Source organism: Antechinus flavipes, chromosome 3, assembly GCF_016432865.1.
Source record: "Antechinus flavipes isolate AdamAnt ecotype Samford, QLD, Australia chromosome 3, AdamAnt_v2, whole genome shotgun sequence".
Classification (NCBI taxonomy): Eukaryota; Metazoa; Chordata; class Mammalia; order Dasyuromorphia; family Dasyuridae; genus Antechinus; species Antechinus flavipes.
The window spans coordinates 492,526,698-492,553,652 of NC_067400.1; the positions used below are offsets into that span (position 1 = coordinate 492,526,698).

Here is a 26,955-nt window from a genome sequence, read left to right on the forward strand (position 1 = left end):
TCCAGCCAGGACAAAGGTAGAATATGGAATGAATCTGTCTTGCCTCCACAAGTGGGCTCCTCCTCTAGTGACTTGTGAATCTCCTGGACTTGTGAATCTCCCAACTGAATCCTGACTTATGAATCTCCCAAAAGTCTCTAGTGGGTTTGTGGGAGCTCCTCCTTATATATCCTCTCATAAAGGTGTGAACTCTAATGTGTGCACTCTCTTAAAGGTGTGAACTCTAAAGGTGTGAACTAAGTATATAAGCATTGTCTCTATCATTTCCAGTGACTTAGCACCTTGTTTCAAGTTCTGGTCCATAACAGCAGAGGATCATGGGAAGTGAATATGCACTACAAGATAGCATTCTCACTCTGTTATTTTCTTGCACTTTGTTTTCTTTCCCAGTTGCTTTTCTTCCTTCTTGATCCAGTTTTCTTGTGCAGCAAAATAACTATAAATATCTATCTATATGTGTGTGTGTGTGTATTAAATTTAACATATATTTTAACATATTTAACACGTATTGGACTACCTGCTATCTAGGGAATGTGATAGGGGGAAAGCGGGGATAATTTGGAACAGAAGGCTTTGTAAGAAAGCATTTTCAATGTTGAAAAATTACCAATGCATATGTTTTGTGAATAAAAAGCTTTAATTAAAAAAAAGAAAGAAAGAAAGAAAGAAACTTGTACAGCTAGGCTGAGCTGGGCTTGCTTGTTTCTCTCAAGTTAGAAGCCCCATTTGCCCCTTTGGAGAATTGGGTGAAGAGGAACAGGGTACAGATTGGAGATATAATCCTTAGGAGAAAATTTTGTTTGGTTCTCATCCTTTTCAAAACTTGTCATGTCTTCTGAAAACAATTGACAAATATCAAGATACTTCTGTACTTTTTGAACATGGGATGATTTCTAGTTTAAGTTTTCCACAAATGAAAGTATATTCAGTCTTTTTCTGAAAATGAAATTATTGATAAGAAGTGATTCTCTGTGATCTACTGCCCACTCTGGGGCATTTAAAAAGCCATTGCTATAGAAAGAAATGCATTTTCAGGTACCTCCTACTACTGTTTTGTTCTATGTCTATTACAGAGGGATCACCATCACTTTAGATGAATGTGTGTTTTGATACGATTTTCTCTACAAGATAGGAAACTATCTAGAAAAGGGGGAGGATGAGTAGAAGTAACCACAGTTTTAAAAATAATGAAGAACAATGGGCAGACAGGGAAAAAATGAATGATGATTGTATTTATTTAAGCATAGGTATATTATGTGGGGTGTTTTTAAAAGCCATTAAACTTTTTATTTAAAGTTTCATCTGCTTTTTTGGATCTCATTTGCTAATCTCACTCAGCTTATAAATACAATAAAATATGTCTTTCTATCTATCTATTAAATATTTGTCAAAGTTATGGCATCTGAGTCCGAGTATGAGCCTCATGAAGTCCTCAAGATATCAATTAAGCAACTGAAAAAAAAAATGAAAAATAGAGCATGAACCTCCCTTATTCCTCTAAAGCACAATCAAATATAGGTCTTTGCACTTTAATTTTATCTAATGTCTCTGTGTAACATTGACTGTGGTCCCAACTGGTATTTGTAATTGTCCAAAAAATCCTTTCCAATCTATTAGTTGACTTTATTTCCTAAATTGGGCTATTTCACTAAAATCTAAAAGCAAAAATAAAAGCTCTAAAACTTGCTGTTCAGCTAGCTAAAATGTTTTCGGCAAGAATAGTTTTTTATAAGAAAATCAAAATTTCTATATCTCTTTGGGAGTATAGGTTCCCAAATGAATACTTTTTGGGACTACTGTTTGAGAAGTTCCCAATATGAGTACTTTTGGGGATGCACCTTATTTCATCATTTCCCATCAACAAGTGAATTGCATCAAATTAAATAAAAGCAATATTTAAAAATAATTTTATCTAAAAGGATTCTACCAGGTACAAAAATCTAATCAACTAAAATCAATTATTCTGTGTACAAGATAATGTGGCATAATAAATAATGCTGCACTTAGGAAGCTTTGGATTCAGATCCCACCTCCATTATTGAACTTTAAGACATTAAGTAAATTTCCTAATTTCATTAAGATCCCCATCAATACCTAACAATTATGTACCAAAGGATAGATTTTTAATGTTTCTCATATCATAGATCCCTTTGGCAGTCTGGTGAAGCCTATGGACCCTTCTCAGAATATTTTAAATGAATATTATATATGTGTATGATTACAAAGGAAATCAATTTTACTGAAATAGTATTTTTTTTTAAATCCACCGCACTCAGATTAAGACTCTATGTATTCAGGGTATGAATTGACCAATATAATAACACATCCTTAACATTTTAACTATGTGAAAGTCACTGTGCTTTAAATAGTAAAATCGTTCATCTGCTTTTTCTGTTGTTAATGTACAGTATTCCTTACGGTATCATTTCAAATAGTGCCTGAAGGTATACATATGGTGACCATATTTTCTAAGCTGAGAATTGGGACACATACATAGTCTGAATAAGTCTCATTTTCTTTTCTTGAAATCAGGACTGTCCTGGGAAACCTGGGGTGCATTGGGTGCTGTAGAGATATATAGATATAACCTTTACAAGGAACCTGCAGAGAAATTCACCTCTACTATATGTTTCCAAGGACAAGAAACCATTCTGGTGTTCATTGTTCTACAGAGAAACCTTTGTCACTGTTCCTCAATTGGGCCTGATTGAATAGGCAGTGCCTTGTAATTAAGCTTGCACATGCACATCACAAAGTACCCAATTACCTGTGTTCACTTGGTAGGAATGTGAACATTTCTAAATGTCCCTGGAGATCCATTGCCCTTTTAACTAAGAATAAGGCCGCCAGCCTCTCCTGGGAGGGCTGATGTGTCTGAAATACCAGATTGTTTGCTTTCGGCCTAAATGCTTCTGCTACTGGATAATCTTGCTCTTCTGATTATTGATTGTGTTGAAGCCTCTGACCGCTTTACTCAGAGCTGTCCCCACTACTAGCATCTGCCAAACCTCTCTCTCTGCAGCTGAACTATCTCCTCAACCTCTGGGGATTTCCTTAGTGGCCTCATACTGATTATCTTTGCATAATGTTTCATGCAAATAATAGTGTCTCTGAACATTATTCATCCTTGTTCTCTGTGAAAAATCTTCAGCTCCAAAGTGTAAGTTAGTTTTTTAATTTTTAAATGTTATTTAATAATACCTTTTGCCTTCATATCACAATCGTTTCAGTAACATCCCACCACTTCTATTCTGAATCTTCTTATGTGACAAAAAAAAATCTGATATAGAGACTACATTTGATAATATGTAAATATTTTGTTCTAGCAGTACTCATGCATCTCTGCTCTGAATAGGTACATATATTTTATTACACGTTCTTTGAAAATTTCTTTGGTTTTCTACTTATTCACAGATCAATTTCCTTTTAGTGATCTTTATATCTACATTGTTTTGTTATTGTGTATATTGTTTCCTGGATTCTGTTTATATCTCACTCCATACAGTTCACCTAAATCTTCCCACATTTCTCTGAATTGCTCATATTCATCATTTTTTACTTTTCAGAGTTACTGTCTGGAGTGAAAATAAGATTTCTTAGTACTGCCTTTAAGGAATAGTCTTGTCTTTTTTGACAATATTATTTATTCTGATCACTACCACCATTCCTATTTAACAGAGAGGCAGTGAGAAGTAGGGGAGAGGTATAAGCTAGACTTGGAATCAGAAATCTACCTACTGAAATTAATTAGTTATATGATCTGTGCCTCAAGCAATTCCATAGGATTTATCTAAATCAGAGATGGGTTAAGATTTGATCTCTCCAGAACATTAAGTTTGATACCCTGTGTCTTTACAACGTGGAAGATTCACAGGAAGTCTAGGATTTTAAGGGATAGATAGTGGTTTTATTGATTACATCATTCTCTATGTATTAGTTGTTAATGTTGAGTCATTCCAGTTATGACTGATTCTCTGTGACTCATTTGAGGTTTTCTTAGCAAAGGCATTAGAGTGGTTTGTCATTTCCTTCTCCAGCTTATTTTATAGATGAGGAAATGGAGGGAAAAGGGTTAAGTGTCTCAACCAAAGTCATCTGCCTAGTGTTAGAGATCAGATTTGTACTTTGGAAGACAAACCTTGGGAATTTCAGTCCTAGTTCCCTATCCCACACCATCTAGATGCCTTCTATGAATTAGTACTTTAAAAAAATACTGTGGAACAACTTAATAATATGGAGGATTAAATTAGATTCCATAGAGTACAATAGCTAGAAAATAAATACTTTGTTGATTTAGGTAAACAAGAATAATACAATTTGACTCTCATTTTATTGGATGAGTCAATATTTCTAAGCAAGCCCCAAACTAAATTCATTTGGTTTCTCATTTGAAAGGTGAGAGGATGACTTATATTTGACTCTAGAACAGTAACTTTAATGGAGAAAGAGCCACCTATAAAGAAGTTCATTCCAAGAGATTCCACGAAGCAAGATGATTCCATTTAGTGTGTGCACTGGCCACATAGCCCTCCATATCTCATTACAGATAATGTGTATGTTCTCCCCTTGGAACCACATTTTGAAATTCTTGTACATATCACTCTTTTTTGTAAAGATAAAAAAATTGTTCAGATGTTCGGTTCTGCACACATATATTGTATCTAGGATACACTGTGACATATTTAACTTGTATAGGACTGCTTGCCATCTGGGGGAGGGGGTGAAGGGAGGTAGGGGAAAAGTCGGGACAGAAGTGAGTGCAAGGGATACTGTTGTAAAAAAAATTATCCAAGCATGGGCTCTGTCAATAAAATGTTATAAAAAAAAAAGAAAATTTGTTTAGAGAACATAACAGCATTCAGAGAATAGTGATATTTCCCGAGTAGTCAGGGTAAATATAAAAAAAATTTTACTTAAAAAAATAAGACACTGACTACTCCATGCCATACCTTATTCCCAGAGCCAAAGTATGAATAACAACAAAACTTTATTCAATTTATGTATGTTTAAGGCTTTAATCTGTTTCTCTGGGTTAGGAGATTTTTAATTTACTAGACAGTATACTAATTATAGTATTTATTACATATAAAGTGATCATTTCTAACATTTTTGGAACAATATTTAATTTCACAACACCTACCAGCATTCCTTGCTATTTGGCAAAGTCAATATAAACATAAAACAGACAACAGTAAATCACAAAAATGGTTTTAAAAATATTTATGACATAATCCCAATTATTGTATTTAAAAATTCTAAATTTCTTGAAATAGTGAAGATATCCTCATGTACTTGGAAATCTACAGTAGCAAATAGTTGATATCAAGGCTAATCCACCAGATACAGCTTGGGAAAATATGTGGCCATAGAGGTAGAACTCTTTTTTCTTTTCCAGTCTAACCCTATCCCCAACATACTGACACAGAAACCCTATTCAGAGACTAGGAAAAGAATTACTTGAAGGGACAAGGAAGTTTTTGTTTGTGACTTGTATTACTTGTCTAAATAATATAGCAGACATACTGTACTTATGAAGAATTTCCTCACCTCTTTTGGAATCTATTGTAATCAATTATGTAAATTATCAATAGCTGGATTAAAGATAAATACTGGCATAAAGTCTTCATAAAGTTAAATGAGATTTATAAGTAAGGAAGGGAACATTTACAACTGGATCAATTTCTGTTTATTTGATCTGTTTCATACTTTATTCCATTTCAGTTATCTCACAGATCTGTAATCTCATTGATGTGAGTATGCTGTTGCTATTGTTTGTTCAACTGCCTGACTCTGTGAATCCATTTAGAGTTTTCTTGGCAAAGATACAGGAATAGTTTCGCTATTTCCTTCTCCAGGTCACTTTACAGATGAGAGAGCTGAGGCAAACAGGGTTAAGTATTTTGTCCAGGGTCACACAACCAGTAAGTGTCTGTGTTCATATTTGAACTTAGCATTCTATTCAGTACACCATCCAGCTGAAAGGGAATCCTTTCCAATTATTCATAATATAATCCAGCCATGCTTGCCTATTTTGTGCACCTGTTGTGCATGTATTCCCAAAAATTTGCTGCAGTGGGCTCCATCCTTGGAGTTATCCCCTTTAATTTTTTTGACATCACAATGTTCAGGCTATGCACTTGTTATTCCTTATTCTTGCCATGTGATCAGACCATCTTTTTTTTTTTTTTTTCAGCTTGTCTCTTAGATGTCAGCCCATATTCTCATCTTTCTTTTGTAACTGCTCATTTGTAATGTGTTATAACTTATTTGTGGGAGCTTGCTCTTGCCCATCATAACACTCTTTGATACCCCTTACATGAATTTAAATTTTCAATATTCTGTTGTTTATTAAGTCCTGATTTTACAAAAGAGTTAATCTGTTGTTGCTGAGAAACAACTATGTGACCAAGAAGATGAATTACTGAGTTATTGCATAAGAAAATTTTTGTCTTAATCAGGTATTTACTTTGTAAGTGGATTTTTATATCTTCCAGATTCTACATAAATGTCCTAACCTACTGGAAAATACTGATATTAGCTTCAGGAACCAGGGAGGTGGGGAGCATCTCTAATGCGTTATCATTAATGACCTAGAAGATTTCACATTATGGTATCTTGGACTTAAAATTAAATGTCAAATACAATTTGCCTGTGAAAACTTGAAAAGTGGAATTGCCCTTCGAGACTCTGACAGTCCAGTTTTGTAATTGGTAGCTGTCAAATGCTGAGTTAAAACAGTTAAAAATGATTATTTGGTGAATTGTCACACCAGGCCCAGGGCGATTTTTTAAAAAATCAGCACAATTCACGTATTTAATCTTATCACTAGAATTTATTTGAAATGTGCAATGTTTGATGTCATTTTAAATACAATGTAACAGAGAAAACCTTCTCAATGGGATCAGGCCACCAGTTTACAGCTCTATCACTAGGGCATTTAGCCTGCAATATCATGAGATTTGTGAAAGAAGCTGAAAAGGTACTTGTTAGAGTACTTTTATTTATTTATTTATTTCTACACTGTGACAAGTGCCTGTTTTAATAATAGAACTAATAATGTGACTTCTAATTCACTTCTTTAATGTTCCACTATTATATCTTAGTGAACTATCTGTGTATTAGCAATAATTATGAGGTATGCTTAAGTATAAAAATGCACACTTAAACACAAAGACATCATTTTTAGTGCTGGTTTTAATTAGAAATTTAAAGAAACACATACAATTAAATATGGTCATAAAAATAATAGATATATTCTCATAAGATGAGTCAATTTGTTTTACCATTAATATCATTGAGTATAACAGTTTTAAAAATGTATTGGAGTAATTCAAGTGGAAAATAGCTAAGAGTAGAATTACTACCATTTAAGCCACTATAACTGTTTTTAGAACAGCCATCGAACATTTTAAAGACTTCTTTCACCAGAGTTTTGCCTTTGCAGTCTCATTTTGAAGCTCCATATTTGTAAAAGCAGGTCTATTAGCTGAATCACTCATTTCTAAGAACAATTTAGCCCGATATCGAAAGTAAGCAAGAAGGTGTGTTTCATTTTCGGAACACTAAAGAATATAACAGATTAATCTAAGAAACCTGTATTGCATTTGCAAACTTCACTAAAGAACAACTTAATGATGATGTTTCTAATCCTCCCTTAATGAAAAAGCTGATATAACTTTAAACTTTGGTTGCTAGTAAGTTTCTAGCACCAAAACAGTGCTTTACATATATATATATATATGAAAAAAAAACTGAAAAAAAAAAGTCTTATGTCAGTTTAGCTCTTAGTATTTAGTCCAGTATTCAAACATCACTATTAAAGTGAAATGTAGGGGAAAGGATCCACATGTGCAAAAAATATTTGTAGCAGCCCTTTTTGTAATGGCAAGGAACTGGAAAATGAGTGGTTGCCTATCAGTTGGGGAATGACTAAATAAGTTATGGCATATGAATGTAATGGAATATTATTGTTTTATAAATAATGATTAACAGGCTGATTTCAGCGAGCCCTGGAGAGACTTAAATGAATTGATGCTGAGTGAAGTGAGTAAAACCAAGAGAACACTTGGCTCTTTTCAACAATAAGGTGATTTGAGCCAAATTCCAATAGAGACTCATCTGCATCCAGAAAGAGGACAGTGAGGATGGAATATGGATCAAATCACAGTATTTTCACTTTTTTTTTTGCTGTTATTGGCTTCTTTTTTTTTTTTTCTTTTTAATCTGATTTTTCTTGTGTAGCATGATAAATGTGGAATATGTATAAAGCAATTACACATGTTTAACATATATTAGATTCCTTGCTGTCTAGGACAGAGCTGGGAAGGGGAGGGGGAAGAGAGAAATTTAGAACGCAGGGTTTTGAAACAGGGGTGAATGTTGAAATTGTCCTTGCATATATTTTGAAAATAAAAAGCTATTACTAAAAAAAAAAAAAAAAAAAAAAAAGCCAAATGAAATAACATCAATTTTTTTGGCAAAAGAGGATAAATACGGTCACAGATTTGGGTCAAAAGCAGTCAGATGTGACTAAACAGCACATCTTCCATTCCTGAAACTCACCTTTGACACATGCCTGGAATCAATCAATAAATAAAAATTTACTATGTGCCAACTGTATTTCAGGCATTGTGCTAAGTGTTGAGGATACAAAAAAAAAAAAAAAGACAAATAACAGCAGCTGCTTTTAAGGAGCTTAAACTCTAATGGGGGAGACAATATGCAAACACACACATACATACACATACACATTTTTTATTTATCAGATATTTATCAACTATTTATCAGATATATAAGAAATAAAATAGGCCCTGAAAGATACTCAGCAATAATGGGAGAAGGGGACTAAAATGGGAAAAGGATGTGCCAGGGTAAGAGTCATCTCAGGCTTGATGGCAATATATAATTAAGTCCTCATCAGATGCAAGAGGGGAAATAAATATTGACTGTTTGAGCCCTTTACCTCTATGGAGGTATAGAAGGAGTGTACAACTGCGATAAGAAGTTATAATAGAGAACTGATCAGCCTCAAAAGGTTTCTTTTGCTTAAATAGAAGACTTTTCTTAACTTTATTGTTGAATAATGAAACCTTGATAGTTTAAGGAATATTTTTCTTTTACTCTCTCTGACTCTGCCTCTCTCTCTAGCTGTTTTTTTTTTTTTTTTTTTTTTTTTTTCCCTATCTCTACTCTGGGAATAACAAGGCTTCATCCCTGTTGTACTTTCTAAAGGTCTTCACTATGCTTCACCCCAAACATCTTCTGAAACTGACACCAGTAAAAACAATAATAACTTGCATTAACATAGTTCTTCAAAATTCCTAAAATGTTTTCCTCATAGATCCATGTATAAGTGGACTTCATTTTATAGAATGGATCTATATAGAATCTCTTTATAGAAGAAACTGAAGTCAAATGCTATGCTAAGTCATATAAAGAGTAAGATAGAAAGCAAACATTGAGTCATTCCCCATTTTTCTAGACTGCCTCTATAAAAGTGCTATCTGTATAATATGGAAGGATAATAATAGACATTTATCTAAACACTAAAGTTTCCCAAGCACTTTTACATTCTTTATATCATGTGAGCTTCAAAACGATAGGTGTTGGTAATCAATCATCAAACACATAAACATTTTGTCTACTCTGCACCAGTCAATGAAGCAAGCACTGGTGATATAATTAATTGTTGTCCCATATGCTCAAAAAGGACCAAAATGACAATACTGTCTTTCATCTACCAAAATACAGTAAAACTTTGTGGATTCACTCTCCCAGCAAAAATTGATATATAATAGTCTATGTTATTATAAGGAAAAGAGACAGATAGGATGTGAAGGCTGTCTGATGCAGAATGCTAGATCAATAATAAGACAACCTCTCCATTCTGAATTTTCTAGTAATCCCTTACTCATTGTGGATTTTAGCGTTACAGCAACCCCTTGATCTGGAAAATACTTGTAAAATTTATTAACCATCCCTTCATACCTGAGAAGTGTGATTTTTTTTTCTTTTTCTCTTATGGGACCTTTATAATAGCTTATTACAAAATTTCTGTTAAGTATTTGGTCATATCCTTTAGGCAATCTGCTAGCCTTTGCTTATCATCTGCAGTTTCTGAAAAGTTCCCCAAAGTTCCCATGATATATTGAAACCTAGATGGAGAAAATCACAAAGTATAAGGGATAACTATAATTTGAAAGAATGACAAATACCAGAAGACAATGTCAACAGATTAGAAGTCTTCTCCATGGATGAAGACTTTATTACTGAACTGGAGGGAAAGAGGAGCCAACACAAAATTGGCAACAGCAGGAGCAGAAAAGGCAGAATTTTGTTGTATTGTATTTACTCATTTGGGCCACAACATTTGCAAATATTGAAATGTTTTGATAAAAATGATGAGGAAATTCATAGGCTATGAAATGAAAAACTAGACCTGTATGGATAGTTCATCCATGACTAAGAAGACAATGTTGAAATGCATCATAAGTAAAGTGCAAGAGAAGTTTAAAGAGATATGAGATTCTTGGCTCAAAAAAAGTGGATAGTTTTCTTTTTTTGGGGGAGGGATTTATTTTTTATTATTTTATTTTTGTTTTTTTCAATGCACATTTCTTTATGTAGAGAGAGAAAAATCAAAACAAAAAAGGAAAAACCACTGAAGAGAAAAAAGAAGTGAATATAGCATGTATAGATTTACATTCAATCTCCGTACTTCTTTTTCTGGATGCAGATGGCATTTTCTACCCAAGGTTTATTGGGATTGACTCTGATCACTAAAGCATTAAGAAGAACCAAGTCTTTGATCATCACACAATATTGCTGTTTACTTTGTATAATTTGTTGTACTTGTTTTCTCAAGTTCTGCTTATTTTGCTCAGCATAAGTTTATGTAAATCTTTTTAGATCTTCTTAAAATTAGCTTGTTCATCATTTTTTATTATAGCTTTATATTTACAAAACAGATGCATAGGAAATTTTTCAACATTGACCCTTGCAAAACCTTCTGTTCCAACTTTTCCCCTCCTTCCCCCCACACCTCTCCTAGATGGAATGTAGTCCAATACATGTTAAATATATTAAAGTATATGTTAAATACAATATATGTATACATATTTATACAGTTTTCTTGCTGCACAAGAAAAAATGGATTTAGAAAGAAGGTAAAAATAACCTGAGAAGGAAAACAAAAATGAAAGCAGACAATAGCAGAAGGAGTGAAAATGCTATGTTGTGGTCTACACTCATTTCCCATAGTTCTTTCACTGGGTGTAGCTGGTTCTCTTCATTACTCTTGTTCATCATTTTTATAGAAAAATAATATTCCATTACCTTCATATGCACAACTTATTCAACCATTCCACAACTGATGGGCATCTAAGTCATTTTCCACTTGTTTGCTGCCAAAGAAAGAGCTGTTACATTTTTGCACTTGTGGGTCCTTTCCCCCTCCTTTATGATTTCGTTGGGATACAGACCCAGGAGTAGTGCTGCTGGGTCAAAGCCTTTTAGGCATAGTTCCAAATTGTTCTTCAGAATGGTTGAATCATTTTCACAACACCACCAACAATGCATTAATGTCTGAGTTTCCCCAATACCCTCTGACATTTCCCATTATCTTTTCAGGTGATTTTAGCCAATCTGAGAGGTGTGAGATGTTTTAATTTGCATTTCTCTAATCAATTGTGATTTAGAGCACTTTTTCATGTGACTACAGATGGCTTTAATTTCATAATCCAAAAATTGGCTGATCATATCCTTTGACCATTTATCAATTAGGGGAATGACTTGTATTCTTATAAATGAAGTTTATAATTCTAAGTTTTGAAAAATTGCAACTTGCCTATGATATAAAGCTAATGAATATCAGGTAAAATTTGAACTCAGTGTCCTCTTCCCTCCAACTTCACTAAATTATCCATTAGAGCAGACTGTTTTATAAGTTTTAGTTTAAGGGAGCTTCATAGGTCTTGTATGTCATTTTCATGTAGTTTGATCTAGGACTATTACTACTTGTACTACTACTACTACTCCTCCCACCACTACCACTGCTGCTACTACTTAATACTACTACAACTACTACCACCACCATTACCACTGCTGTTGCTATTACTACTACTACTTCTACTACTACTACTACTACTACTACTACTACTACTCCTCCTCTGAAGAATCATATTTGTATAGCACCTATTATGGCCAAGGCACTGTGCTAAATGTTTTACAAATGTTATTTTATAATGGTTCTTCTCAGTGGTTCAGTGATTCAAAGCAATCTCACTAGACTTTGGACAGAAAATGCCATCTGCATCCAGAAGAATCAAGGAGACTGAATGTAAATGTGCTATGTTCACTTCTTTTTTCTGTTTGTTTTTTCTTTATCACTCCCATGCTTTTTCCCCTTTGCTCTGATCTTTCTCTCCCAGTATGATTCCACTAAGATCAGTGTAAGCACTATTTAGCTTTGCTCCTTCCATTGACATAATAGAAAGTAAGTGAAATAAATATACTCTGTGTAAATATATGCATTTATAAGTATGTGTGTGACATTTATATATGTAGGGGCATGCATATTGTATAAGTGTATAATTAAAATATATGGAAACTTTATATATAATATAATATGATATGATATATTATATATACTATAAAGGTATATAAAACATTAAATTATACATTTTTATATACAAAAATTACACTATAAGCCAGCATATAAACGAACGATATATTTATATGTATAAGACTCTTTTCATACATACACCTATATGTATAGGTGCATATATTTAGTTGTATATATGTATATATGTCTTCATGTGTCATTTAGACATCAGGAAAAGGAACCCTATGCATAAACCCTTCTTCCTCTCAAACCAACTGTAACATACCTTTAGTTAATTGCCTAGGGCAAGGAGAAATTAAATTAATGAAAACATTAATTGGAAATAATATTTCCATTTCTTAAATAGAAGCTTTGGCATAATGAAAAAGAGTTGATCTTGGAGTAGAAAAGACAAGTTCAAGTCCTATCTCGAACAAATGTTAGCTGGATACTGGGCAAATCATTTAAGCTTTCAGTGCCCCAGGAAATTCTTTCGGATGAGAATATTCATTGCCTTTATATGTTGTGAACATTTAGAGAATATTGACTTTTACAATTCTGTGCTCACCCAACTTCAACTCCAGGAAAAAACTTAGGTTTAGAATGAGCTTTGAAATATAATTACTGCCTACTATGTCAGAAAGCATAAACAGACCTGAATTAATGTAGTGTTGACGCATAAGGAGTTTCTCATACCATTGAGGCCAATCTTAAATCACTCTATTCCCTTTAACCCTCCCCGCAAAATGCACAACATAGAGGCATGGTTTCTTTATGGTTCTAAGTGTTAAAAAAATTTTTTTTTAATGTAAAAAAAGCCTGTGCAATTAATTTGCTGCCCTCATTTATATGTGTATATAGATAGATAAGTAAATTGATTATATCTAATTAGATAGGGCTTACCTCTTGGGGCATGAATTTTTGAGGAAAATAAAGGATAATAATATGGATAGACAAGTGGGAGCCTTTCATTGAGCTCATAGTTATGCTTTATTTTTGGTTGTGACATTGAAAACCAAAAATTTTGGCATTTAGAAAAAAAAGTTTGGAAAATGCAGAGATAATAAAGCCTTGTTAAGGAAATAAATAAATTATTAAGGAAAACTGTGACTAGTTAAGGCATATCTCTATTTTTTCTAAGTTTATGTCACCATGTTTTCCCACAGAATAGCTCTTGGCACTGTTGTCTGAGAGTGGATAGCATAGTGATTATGATTCAGAATGGCAATTTCTATATACTTATTTTTATCCAATTTTTTTGTTTGTTTTTAATGCAATTAGAAATATTATAAAGCATATAGGTATGCCTAGCCTAATGTTTTTGAAAACAACTTTACAGGGGGCCATAAGTATTCTAGAAGCATTGTTCTAAAACACAGGTACATTTTGGGATGTGGAGAAAAGTATGAAATGAATTACTTGATGTTAAAAATGCTTGATGGCTCTGGGAGTGGGAAGTGAGGTTTGAACTGGGATAACACTAAGGAAAGAAAAATAAATTAAGTAGAGTAGATCCAAGCAAGGTATGGAACCAGGCACTGCAAAGTATGGAGTTTGCAATTTATGATCAAGAATTTATCAGTGAATATGGGCCACAGTAAAGAGTAACATGAGGGCAAAGAAAATGAGAATGAGTAGAAAGGAGTAAGGAGTACTGAACTTGTGTCTCTTTTTTGGATGATTGGACCCAATTCAGGGAATGCTTGGTTATAATGCCTTAAAAAGCATGTTGGAATGTAAGTGACTGATTCCAATTTACATCAGTGCTGAATCAACCTCATATGCAATCAGACGAGCTATCCTTTCTTCAACCTAGGATTCCAAAGTAAGATGAAAATTAGCATAAATTTCTGACTCTATAAATGAGAAACTCTAATGGTGACATTCTTTATGATCTAGTAACACTGGCTTCCTGATTATTCCTCATACATAAAAACTCCCATTTCTCAACTTCAAGCATTTTCACCATCTGTCCTTCATGTCTAGGATCCTTTTCAACTTCATCTCTGCCTCCTGACTTTCCTGGTTTTCTCCAGGTCTCTGCTAAAGTTCTACCTTCTGCAAGAAGCCTTTTCCAGTGCTCCTTAATCTTAGTATCATGTTTAAAATTATTCACAATTTATCCTACATCTATTTTATACAATTACATGGTATCTTCTTCAGCTATAAAATGAAAATAAAAATAGTACTTATCTAGCAGAGTTGTTGAGTTGAGATGCTATTTGTTAAATGCTTTTCATAGTGCCTGACACATAATAGATGCCTTCCTTCCTTTCTTCATTTCTTCCTTCCTTCCTTCCTTCCTCATTTCATCTATTCTTCCTTCTTTCCTTCTTATTATACTGTGAACTCCTTAAGTATAAACACTGTTTTTTTTGTTTTTTGTTTTTTTGGCCTTGTGTTAAATCCCAAACTTAGCACAGTCCCTTGCATATAGTAGACAGTTAATAAATCTGAATTCACTGACTGTGACTATTTTGCTTCAAAAGGCTTAGAGAAGCTGAAAAGGGCTTCCTGATCTCATATAATTTAACCTTGTATGTGAGAAAAGAATAGCTATGTCCATTATCTATATCTTTATCAAAATTATGAAAACACAACCAGAGACAAGCAGACATTCAGTTAGCTTTGCTCAGGATCCAAAATTCTTTGCCTTCTATTCTAGTTCCCTATCTACTCTATCACATTGCAGTTCAGTAGTTACTGTCTGGGAAAAAAAAATCAATAATAGTCATTTTGATTAAAGTTCAAGGTATAAAAGCACTTATATCACATCCTACAATTCCCTCTTGTCTTTCTTTCATTGGGATTTCTTCAGTCTCTTTTACCCCCAACCTCCACTGAATATGTGTAGCTTGTGGTTGTGTTAAAATCAATATTCTATCAGGCAATATTCTACTAGTCAGACTTAATAACAAATTTCCATGACTATAGGAAAGAAGTATCATGATACAATAGGGGAGGGCAAGAAGCCCACTACAGTTAAGAGAGCCCTGCCTCTGCCACTTAGCAGCTGTAATGGTGAGCACATTATTTAACTTCCCTTGTTCTCTGTAGTTTTCTCCTTTATAAAACTGAGGAATCAACTAAGATTCCTGCCATCTCTTAATCTATAATTCCACAATATTATCTAGAGCTTTCTGAATCAATGTGCCTATCCTAGATATTTCAAAACAATATCCATTCAAGTAAAATTCAGCCCTATGGGCTAAACTATCAAATGGGAATTTAATCACAAATATTAACTTTCTCAAGAGGTATGTGTCTAAGTAAAACATAAAAAGGGATGTATGTGCATTCAATTCAGTGTATCACAAGCTATTTGAGTATGATTCCTTTTGTCCTCCTGGATTGCAAAAAGGCTGAAAGAAATTATCTTGCAAAAAAGAATAAGAAGAAAAAGCTAAATATATCAGGCTGTTCAGCAATCAATCAATCATTCAACAAGCGTTTATTAGGCATATGTCAATCATTAGCTTAAGCTCTTAAAATATAAAGACAAAAATGAAATAGATTATCTTCTTAAGAAGTTTATATCCTGGATAAAGGGAGAGTCAAAAATAAAATACTCATATCAAAGTAGAAACAAAATATATACAGTCCATGCAGACATCAGCAGCTGGTGGGGAAAGGTCAGGATGAGCCTTATCCTGAAGGCAGCAGTTGAGCTCTATCTTTCTAGGGACTATAGCCTAGGAAATTTATTCCAATCACGTTGTTATGCAAAAGAAATATACAGACTTAATATCCTTTGGGTTTCCTTAGTCTCTTCTTGTATTGCTCTACTAGTCAAGCCATGGAGGCTGCCTCCTTCAGACCAGCTTTAATTTGTCAGAATACAGATTTATATGCCAACCTCCACCCTTGCCTCTCACTCCGTGAGAATGGGATTGTATTTACCTGAAGGGGAATTTTAGGTGCCTTTTAGAGAGCAATCAATGAACCAAAATGCTCACATGAAGCCTCAGCAATATGATCTCCTGCATTTGTTTCCCATATGGCAGGAAGCAAGATAAGTTTCTTCTTTCATGATTTAAATATTTTTACTCTTTCATGAGACCTCTTCTAGAGGTAATCAAGCTTCTGTTCAAAAGTCATTTTGCCCCTTAGTGCAGTAGATTTCAATAAATTGAAGACAAATATTTTTTCTCAATTCTGTTTCTCAAATTCATTTAAAGAAATGTGTGTACACACAAACATATGTATATATTGTTGTTGCTATAAGTCATCTCAGTCATGTCTGACTCATTGTGCTCCTATTTGTTTTTTTTTTACAAAAATACTGTAGTGTTGGCCATTTCCTTCCTTCTCCAGCTCATTTTACAAATGAGAAAATGCAAGCAAACAAGGTTAAGTGACTTTCCCAGAATCATGTTGCTAGATGTATCTGGCTCAGAAGTATCTGAGGGCATGAGTCTTCTTGAATCGAAGCCCAGTGCTTTATTCACTGCACCACTTGCATTATTTATTCTCTTTTGGACATTAGGAATACACATGCAAATACAATGCAGTCCCTACCCTTAAGGAGTTTCCATTCTAATAGAGGGATATAAAACATGCAGATGAGTGGTAGCCAGAAGGAAGTTTGGGTAATGATAATTATAAGATTTGTTAATGGAGTCATAGGTAATAGATTGTCATAGCTTTTCTAATAGAAGTGATGATGTTGATCTGATTATTCTTGCCAGAGCAAGAGTTGAAATGTGATATTAGTAAAAATACTAAGGATATCAGAGCAGAAATAAAGATTCATGCTGAGAACATCTCCATATCCTGATGAATGACTGGACGAGATGAAAGCTAGCTTGGAGCTAGCTAAGGAGAATGGTTTGAACTGAATTTTATCATTTTATTGCACTTAACCCACGTTATACATTCCAGTCACTATTACCTATATTCCCTCAAAAATATCCCATTCCATCTCCAAAGACTATCCATTATGAACTGGAAGTTTCATTTCTCATTTTTGCCTTTTGGAATCTCTAGTTCCCTTTGAAGCTTAAATAACTAGTCAATAAATATTTATTAAGCAACTTCTATGTGCCAGTTTACTGTGCTAAATGTTGGGATACATATAAAAAAGGCAAAAGATAGTCCCTGTCCTCAAGAAGGTAAAAGAGTAATAGGTATCTAAATTTCTTCCATACGTGATCTTCCCTTATTTTCTTATTTATCAACCACATTAAAGGACTTTTAGGTATTCTTAAAGCTACCCGCAACAATTCCTTTTAAATTTTGCATTAATTTATCCCTAGACATATGTCTCTACTTCTGCCCTCAAGGAAAATGCAATTTCCTTGAGGCAAGGGAATATTTTGTTAGATATCTGAGACAACTTTGATGCAATGCCTTGTGTAAGCTTAATAAGTGTTGGTTAAATTGATACCTAATAATAAACCCCTTCATTATAATGTGATTATATCTGCTCTACTTCTCTACCTAAAGAGGGTTTTCATAACCAATGTTGATTACTTAATTTAATCAGAACTTGTCATCCTTAGAGAATTCTTTTAATTTGCATTTGTAGTTAGTGCATCAGTGTAAAAAAATCGTCTCATGCTTCCCTGAATTCCACATATTTGCAATTTCTTACTGAACAATGATATACCCTTATATTTATATACTTAAATCCAGCCAGCTCTTCCTCTTAACAAACTGTTTAATTTGTTAATGTTAAGTCCAGGCTAGCTCCCTTGAGGTCTCAGGATCAGCCCGAGTCAGGATAAGTCCTTGGTTTTTAGGGGGAGAAGTGAAGGAGACAGACAAACTGCCACGACCCTTGAAATTCGAGTCCAAAGTCACTGACTTCTCTGCTCCTTGTCCTGCCGTAAAGTGACTCTGGCCTGTCTCATCCCACCCTCTAATTCTTGTCTATGATTATCTTAACATCAAACATTGAGTAAGCTCCAAACAGTGAGAAGACCCATTAATCCAAAACATCATTGTCTCACATGGAATAAGTAATTAGCCTTAAGTGCTCCGTGTCTGATTCAAGTACACCTTTTCACAGTTTTAGCCCTTTACAATTGCTATCTCCTTTGATTTTAAAATTTTGCTACCACAAAAGTTGTTGCTATGAATATCTTAGTAAGCATCTTGCTTTCTATACCGTGTAGGAAAATCACTTATACTCTGCCTTCTTTCCCATAAAAATATGGAAACCAAAAGTTTTTGTGTCTGTTTATCATGAGGACATATAAAACATAAAACATCTTCAAAGAAGGAAGGAACTGTATGCATTTAATTTTTAAATGAATATTTCTCTTTACTTAGTGTTTTATTTTGTGCTCAGATTTTCATTTCCTCAGCCACAAATTCCTATCAAACCTGTCTTCCCGGTATTTCTCATAAAATAAGTGTTTGATCTCTTTTACAACATACAGAATCTTTAGCAAATGTCATCTTTTAAGCACTAGTATAAAAAAAAATTAGAGTAATGATGTGGGAGTCATTTCAGAATCAGCTGTCTATGTGCACTCAGATCACTGACTGTTTAAAGTAAAGGTCAAAATCAATATCAGACAGAAGAAAGGATGAAGATAAGAAAAAAACACCACATATTTTTACAGCAGTTCCAACACAACCCATTAAAATAAGCTATTGACTAAAAATGAGAAATGCACAAGAGAAAATATATTAATTTGGGCATCATTTCTTAGAGAAATTTTAACTGATTAAAACTAAGCAATGTTAGTTATCTGATCATCTTCTCACTTCCTATTAATTATTTTTCTTGTCTTACTAATCCAAAGATTATTCTCCTTTTAAAGAAGAAACAAATTAAGTCAGTAGTTCCAATTTTCTTATCATATTCATTACTTTAATCCCATACACCTTAAGAAGTGAATGTTTATCTGTTCATCATCTATTTGCTTCTAACTTAAAAAAAATCTTTCTATTGTTCTTAGTGACTCTATCCATATTTATATGGATAGCTATCATATCCATATCTTAGTGACCCAACTTCTCAGTTTCTTCCTTATTGGGATAGTTCCTGATTGTATTTTAAAATTTTAATTCCTTTTTCCTCATTTCTCCTGAAATGACTTACCCTGAAAAAATATCAGGCCCTAAAATCCTACCAATCCTTTTGCTGAACCTACTGCAAAATTTAATTCCAAAATTCAATTGTGTGTCAGACTCTGCCTGAATTTCTTTTCCTTTCTCTCGAAATCTACCTTCCTTATTGGTTCCTAAAATTTCTGTATTTCTCTTTCAACTACTGTTTCTTCTTTCTTGTCAAGATCGGTTTAGTTTCATACTCTTATTTTTTTTCTATCTTTAAAAGATATTTCACTAATAAAATTAAATTTCTTAATGAAAAGGAAACAAATATAATGTTATTGTATTATAAATGAGTGTATTATGAAATGAGTGAGAAGAAAACTCTCAGACTGAGACCCAGCTAAGCTGGATCATCCCGAGGGCATTTGTGAGAGAAATTGGAAAAAGGACAACAAATAGGGCAGAAGTGGAATAAATTAGTTGTGTTTCTATAATTTTTCTCATCAACAGTAATAGTGAAAATATTCCATGTAATTTCTATCATCTCAGCATCTATTTTATGAAGAAATAGTGGTACTTAAGAAGATAAATTTAGAAAGATCAATGGGTCATCAACAAATGATACAAAAGAAATACACAAGACAGGTGACATAACTTGTAAGTCATTCAGAAGACTTTGTTTTTCAGGTACCATTTGAGCTTGATGGTTTCTAAGATCCCACACAATTTCGAGATTTTGTGATTATATAAATTTTGAGATATCACAAAGAAAGGAGATTACCAAAAGATGGAAAGACTCAAGCATCAGGTTGACCAAGAAGTCATCAGAAATTACCAACTGTAGACCTACTTTTTGATCTCTAGATAGAGATTTTGGGGAAATTTTAAATGTATATATTGTCAATATCCTTGATTTTAAAGTGGTTTTCATAGATACTGTTATGTACCAGACTTCATTTTCAATCATATAATTGACATAGGTAAATGAAGGAAAGAGAACAATCATTTATTAAGTGCTTACTATGTGCCAAGCTCTATGCTAAATTATTTTTTAAAATATCATCTTATTTGATCCTCAAATCAAACCTTGGAAGACGTATTATTATTATTCTGATTTTATAGATGAGGAATTTGAGGCAATGAAAGAGAAAGTAAAATATTTACAGAGGGTCACACAAATAGTAAATAGCTAATTTGAACTCTCTTCTTCTTGATTCCAGCCTAGTCCTCTATCTACTTTGCCATCCACTTACTTCTAAAGACAAAATACAATATGCCAGTTTCTTGTTTATTTATTTTTAACTTTAAGAGTATATAACTCAATAGAGCAAAAATCCTCAAAAAAGCACTCCTACCAAATAGTATATCTCATGACTTCCTTCCCATAATTCTTCCAGGTAAAAACCCTACCTCATATTTTGCTGAAAAATATAGCCCCTTTACTAAAAATTATCTCTTATCCCCTCTTCCTTATCTCATACAGATTCCCTATTTTTTAATTTCCCATCAATCTATCACTATCTTGCTGCTACCCTTGTGCTTACAAACATTCCCATGTCTCACTCATGTTCAAAACAAACCAACCTTATTTACTGAATTCATCCCTACTACTTCTCATCCAATATCTCTTCTAACTTTTGTAGCTTTCATTCCTACTAGCTATCATCCAATATTTCTTCTAACTTTTTAAGCTCTAAGAAAGTGATGAATTTTTTTTTTCCTCAACTCTCCACAGTCTGGCTTCCAACCCAATCATTCCACTGAAATAGCTCTCTTCAAAGTTTTACCAGTGATTTCTTAGTTGCCAAATCTAATAGCCTTCTCTCAGACCTCATCCTCCTTAACTTCTTTGCCTACTTTGGCATTATTGATCACGGTCTTCTCTTGGATTCTCTCTTCTGTTTTTGTGTCATGAGTCTCTCTTGGTTCTCTTCCAATTTGACCATCTCTTCTTAGTATTCCTTGCTGAACCTGCTAACTATGAATGCTCTCCAAGGCTCTATCCTTCTATTTTGCCTCTATACTTTTTTGCTTGATAATTTCCCCAACACCTATTTGATTTGATTCGATATTGGAAATACTAAATCCAGTACAAACTTCTCTTCTGACCTTCAGTCTCATCTCCAACTGACTATTTGACTATTCAAATTTAATCTGTCTTAGAAATCTTAAATTCAACATATCCCAAACTGAATTCATCTTTCCCCCAAATGCTCCCATCTTCCTAATTTATCTTTTACTATAAAGGGCTTCTCTTATCTTCCCAGTCAACTAGCCTTGAAATTTAAGTGTAATCTTGAATTCCTCACGTTCCCTCATCCTACCCCATGTCAGTTAACAAGGGTCTATCACTAGTACTTTTCGACTTTTTCTCTTATGTATGCCTCCTTAATTGCTCTAATACTGCAACAACTCTGGTGCAGTCCCCTATTACATCACACATGGAGAGCAGGCTGTAAAAGCAATGCTGTAAAATTTTCCCCCATTCCAGTTCATACTCTACTCATGTGTTAAATTGATTTTAAAATTTAGTTCTGATCAAATCATCATCTATTCAATAATGACCTCCAGGGCCTAATATATAATTCCTAGAATTTGAAGTCCTTCATAATCTGGGGTTTCCTTTCTTTCCTTTACATTTTAGTCTTTTCCACATACTCTGCAATACAATAGAACTGCCTTCTTGCTTCTCTTCAAACATAACAGTTTGAATATGCCTGACTTCAGGCATTTTCACTTGCTCTCTTCCATAACTAGAAATCTTATAACATCTCCTGGATATTGTGGACTTGTTCAAAACAGTTAAACACCACATTCTAAAAGTAGCCATTCCACATGCTCAGTTCTAGTACTTTCCTTCTTATATTACATTTAGTTTATCTTGCATATATCTTGTTTATGTCTAATGGTTTGCTTGTCTCCCCCATTTAATGTAAAACATCTAAGAGCAGGGGCTATCTTTGTATCCTTTTTTTTGTATGCCAAGCACTTAGCACAGTGCTTGACACAATACATGTACCTTATAAATGTTTGTTCTTATTGAGTTGACTTGAACTTAGGTGCCTGATGAAACTTATTTAAGTTCTCAAGTGGAGAGGGAAAAGATAACATTGCCTTATATTGCAGTTCATCCGATGGTATATCACATTAAGTCAAGCTTCCAGCTTTCAGGAGAATTGCTTTGTTCACAGGTTTTAAGACAGAAAAATGTAGTTCAACTTCTGCTTCATAGGTTTATTAATTTCATAATAGGTTTTATTCTATCCTGACCATCTAGAAAAACAAAGTATGTTCCATTTACAAGAAATTTTAAGCCATATTTTCATTCTTACATCAGTTGTTGAGTATTTTGAAGGCATTCTTCCAGAACTGAGACTTTTTCTTATTTGTAGAATAAAAATGATTTTTTCTCTTTAATTACCAAATTTCTGCTTCTCTTACTTTAGAAGTTAATTTGCTACTGTGCTGGGCAACATTCCATAGGCATGAATGAACTAGACTTCAATAGGCTTTCTAGAGAAAAGTTTGGTTTTTTCCTTTTTCATTATCTATCAGGGCTTCTATATTACTATATGGATGCTCAGGAGTGTTATTGAAATTCATATATAGACACATTCTCTCTGTATGTCTCCTTGGTATATTCCACAAAAAGCTTTATAATTGCCCTTTAAAAGTTAGAAAATTAACCTGCAATATAGGCAATTTTTTATGATTCAAGGTATTTTTTTTTAAAATAGCAATTCATTTTAGGAATTATATTTCAGATGAGAATATGTATTTTAAGAAATTCTATGACTTGAACTTCAAAATTCAATTAATCCTTGAAGATAATACCAACACTCCAGTAAAATAGCTAATCTATTTTTTGCATATGTTGATAAAGATTGTGAGGTACTTAGAGTTCCTTGAACAAAGTATTAAGGCAAATAATTTTAATGGATAATATAATATTTGTTCTTAGCAGAAAAATATAGTTCTACCTATCAATGGGTCATAATTCTTCATGTGTGTCACAAATAACTTGGATTATAGATGTAGAATTAGAAAGGACCTTAAGAGGTTAAGTAGTCCAGGAAGTCAACTAGCATTTATTAAGCACCTATTCTGCCTCAGGTCTATGTTAATTCATGGAGATACAAAGAAAGGAAAAGAAATCAAAACAAATAGTCTATTCTCAAGGAGCTCTTGGTCTAACAGAAAAGACTACATGGAAATTCCAAATCCCATGCTTTTTCCATTGAGCCATGCTCCCTCCTTCAGAGTCAATATAACATAGTGGATACAAGACAATGCTCAGAATAAAGAAGACAATTCAGTCTCTGACACTGACACTTACTAGCTTGATATTCCTAAACAAAGCATTTAACTTCTATCATCCTAAAACAACTCCCTATGAAATCTCTATTAAATAATAAAAGTGCTGTAATTCAATGCTAATGAAAGAACTTCCCACCCTGGGGGTTGATTCCAGTATTTATAATTGTAAATAGTTCTTAAAGGCTAAATAATTTCTTAATATATAACTACTTCTGACTTTCCCTTCCCCTCACTCCAAACCCCAGAATACCATGGCTCATTAAAAATTCCTCAAAATACACACATCGCTCCATTTCTTCCAAGTAATCTACTATAAAGTTTGTATGGTTCACTCATAACTTACTTGGGATGATTTATTCAGAGAGAACAATGTTATCTATTGTTTTAGTCACTAAACAGATTATACATTTAACAATCTAAACCTATAGATTTATCATATTTATTTTGGCACTTTGTAAAACTGCTTGACCCTGGGCATTCACTTTTGTGAACACCCTAGTACTACTCTGCATTTTTACATAGCCAGGCCCTCAGAGAATCCTCTGGCCACTGGTTTTTGCAGTGTATAAACCAATTTTACCCAGCTTACCTCGTTCTGAGGTCTCTGGCTACAGTTTCATAAACTGTAGTTTAAAAACTGGCAGCACACTCAAGAACAGCTAGAAGCAAGCTTAAAGTCTTTTATTTACGTGTGTTCACATCCTGCCCTGACCGCTTGTTCACTCCCACGTGACCAGGTTAGCAGAGACCCACGTGTTCACAATCTGCCTCCAACCTCTCCGCTACTCCCAGGTTAAAAAGACAGACTTCCTCCTTCATAGAGCTTAAAGAGGGTCTGTGAGGTCACATGCACAGCCAATCAGGGTGGGAGATGTCTTCCATTAGGAAGCTCCCTCAATATGGCTAGAGTCCCGCCCATGGTGCGGTCTCTTCCTGCTCACAGAAGTTACTTCCGGGGCGCTCAAACATTAGCTCCTGGTTGCACTGAATGTGACCTATGTCCTTTGACTCTTACAGCACTTAAGTTTTAAAAAAAAAAAAAGAAAGAAAAATTGACTGAAAAGAACATAATGAAAGCAGCACAAATATCTCCTGGAAAAATATGTATGCTTTTCAGAAAAAATAAGGATGGGGCTTTTGTTTTGTTTTGCAAGCTCTAAGGGCTCAAGAAGACAAAGCAATACCACACAAATTTGAAGGCTTATAGAAATGTGTACTCCTTCATTTTTTTTTTTTCCTTTGAAGAGAGACGTATGTAGAGAAGTAGTTTTTTTAGAAAATCAAAGCCAGTGGCCGACTCGGCTTTGACATTGGAAATAATATTCTATTTTTTCTGAAAATAACATCACCCCATTCCTTTAGATGCAGAAGGTTTCTTTTTAAGTTAACAGTATGAAGAGAACATAAATACTTAGAGCATGTATTTTTCTAATGCACAAAAAGCATATAGTCTATTTTTCCTACAAGAGAGGGCATTATGGAGGAGAGAAATAAATAAACATTTTTAGTGTCCACTATGTTTCAAGCACTGCACTAAGCACCCTTAAAAAAAGAATCAAATGTGTTATTTAATCCTTACAGCAACCCTTAAAAGTAGATGTTATTATTGTCCCCATTTTATAGTGGAGGAAACTGAGGCAAACAGGATTAAGAGTAGTGTCCTTATAAATGCTCACAGGTAGTAAGTATCTGAGGGTACATTTCAACTTAGATCTGACTCCAGCCTCAGTCCTCTACCTAGTGTACCACCATCTGTCTCTGAACCATGGTACAGAGTTGACATCAGATTATTTTAGTGTGAGAAATGCAATATTCCTTAGGTATATGTTATTTACTGATAATTGTAGGGCAGTGGACAGATAAGAAGAGATAGATTAAGGATTGGGAACAGAATCAGAACATCTTCATTTACTTTCCATCACATTCATTTGCAATTATTCATTCAATTAAATATTGAGTTGGTCAATAAACATTTTTGAAATACCCATGAAGTTCTAGGCATTATGCTAAATGCTGAAAACTGATGTTACTCCTAAAGGGAGCTTTTAGTCTATTGAGGGATGGGAGGGTTTTCAGTGCAAGAGCATGGAAGTCCAGCAGCTGAATAAGTCCTGCACCCTTCTTTAAGGCGAAGAACTCATAGGAGTTCTTTGCTATCTATCCTTTATTCTCTTCAGTGAGAGTGGGAGAGGTCTCAAGGGCCAGGGTATCATTGAATTTTTTTTATATTTATAGTGCTATATTAGTAAGAGATAAAAATAAGTATATGACAGTCTCTCCCCTAAAAGTACCTTGTTGGAAAAGACAAATATATGTGTGAAAAGAAAAATGAAAATTGCATCTGGTTGAGAATTAAGGGGCTGATATGTGTGATCAGATTTTTCTCTTCATTTTTTCTTTACTGTTTAATGGGAAAAGCCTTCAAAATAGACAGTTTTGAGCTTTCACAGAGGAAACAGTGAATAAATGTGTTTCATTCATCATGCATTTATTTTGAGGCAAGTCAGAAGGCATAATAGAAAACTGAAATACCATGCCAGGCTTTATTTGGCCTACAGAATTCCTAAGTTTTATATCAACTACTGACAATCACAAAGTATGAAACCATTTCATAAGATCATAGTAGCAAAACAGATTCCCAGATTTTCCCTTTATTTCAAGAAAAATTACATGGGACAATGGAGAGTGTTAGGCTTAAGAGTGAGTAAGTTAAAAATTTGAATCATTCTTTAGATAATTATTTAGCTGTGCGACACTGGGTAAGTCCCTTAACTTCTTTCAGTCACTTCATTAAATAAGAATAAATGCATCAACTCACAGGATTGTTTTGAGTACCAAATAGCATAAATTATGCAAATTGTTTTGCAAACCTTAAAGTGATATATAAAAATGTTAACTGTCATTTTCTTATAAGCTTTTGTAACTTATCAGTTTTTCCAGCTTCTAAAATCCATAACTCAGGAGGCTCAAGTATTAAACCCTTAAGGAATCTAAACCCATTAAGAACAAAAAAGATTATTTAAAAATTTAAT

At 33.8% G+C, this 26,955-nt stretch overlaps 1 long non-coding RNA gene across 1 annotated transcript; it reads right to left on the bottom strand.

The window, feature by feature from the left end:
* Positions 1-618: 618 nt before the first annotated feature.
* Positions 619-25,442, bottom strand: LOC127554906 (uncharacterized). Its single transcript, XR_007952105.1, has 2 exons — positions 24,513-25,442; positions 619-1,452 (listed from the first exon to the last, which is right to left on the bottom strand). It is a non-coding gene; the product is annotated as an uncharacterized LOC127554906 (long non-coding RNA).
* Positions 25,443-26,955: the final 1,513 nt, after the last annotated feature.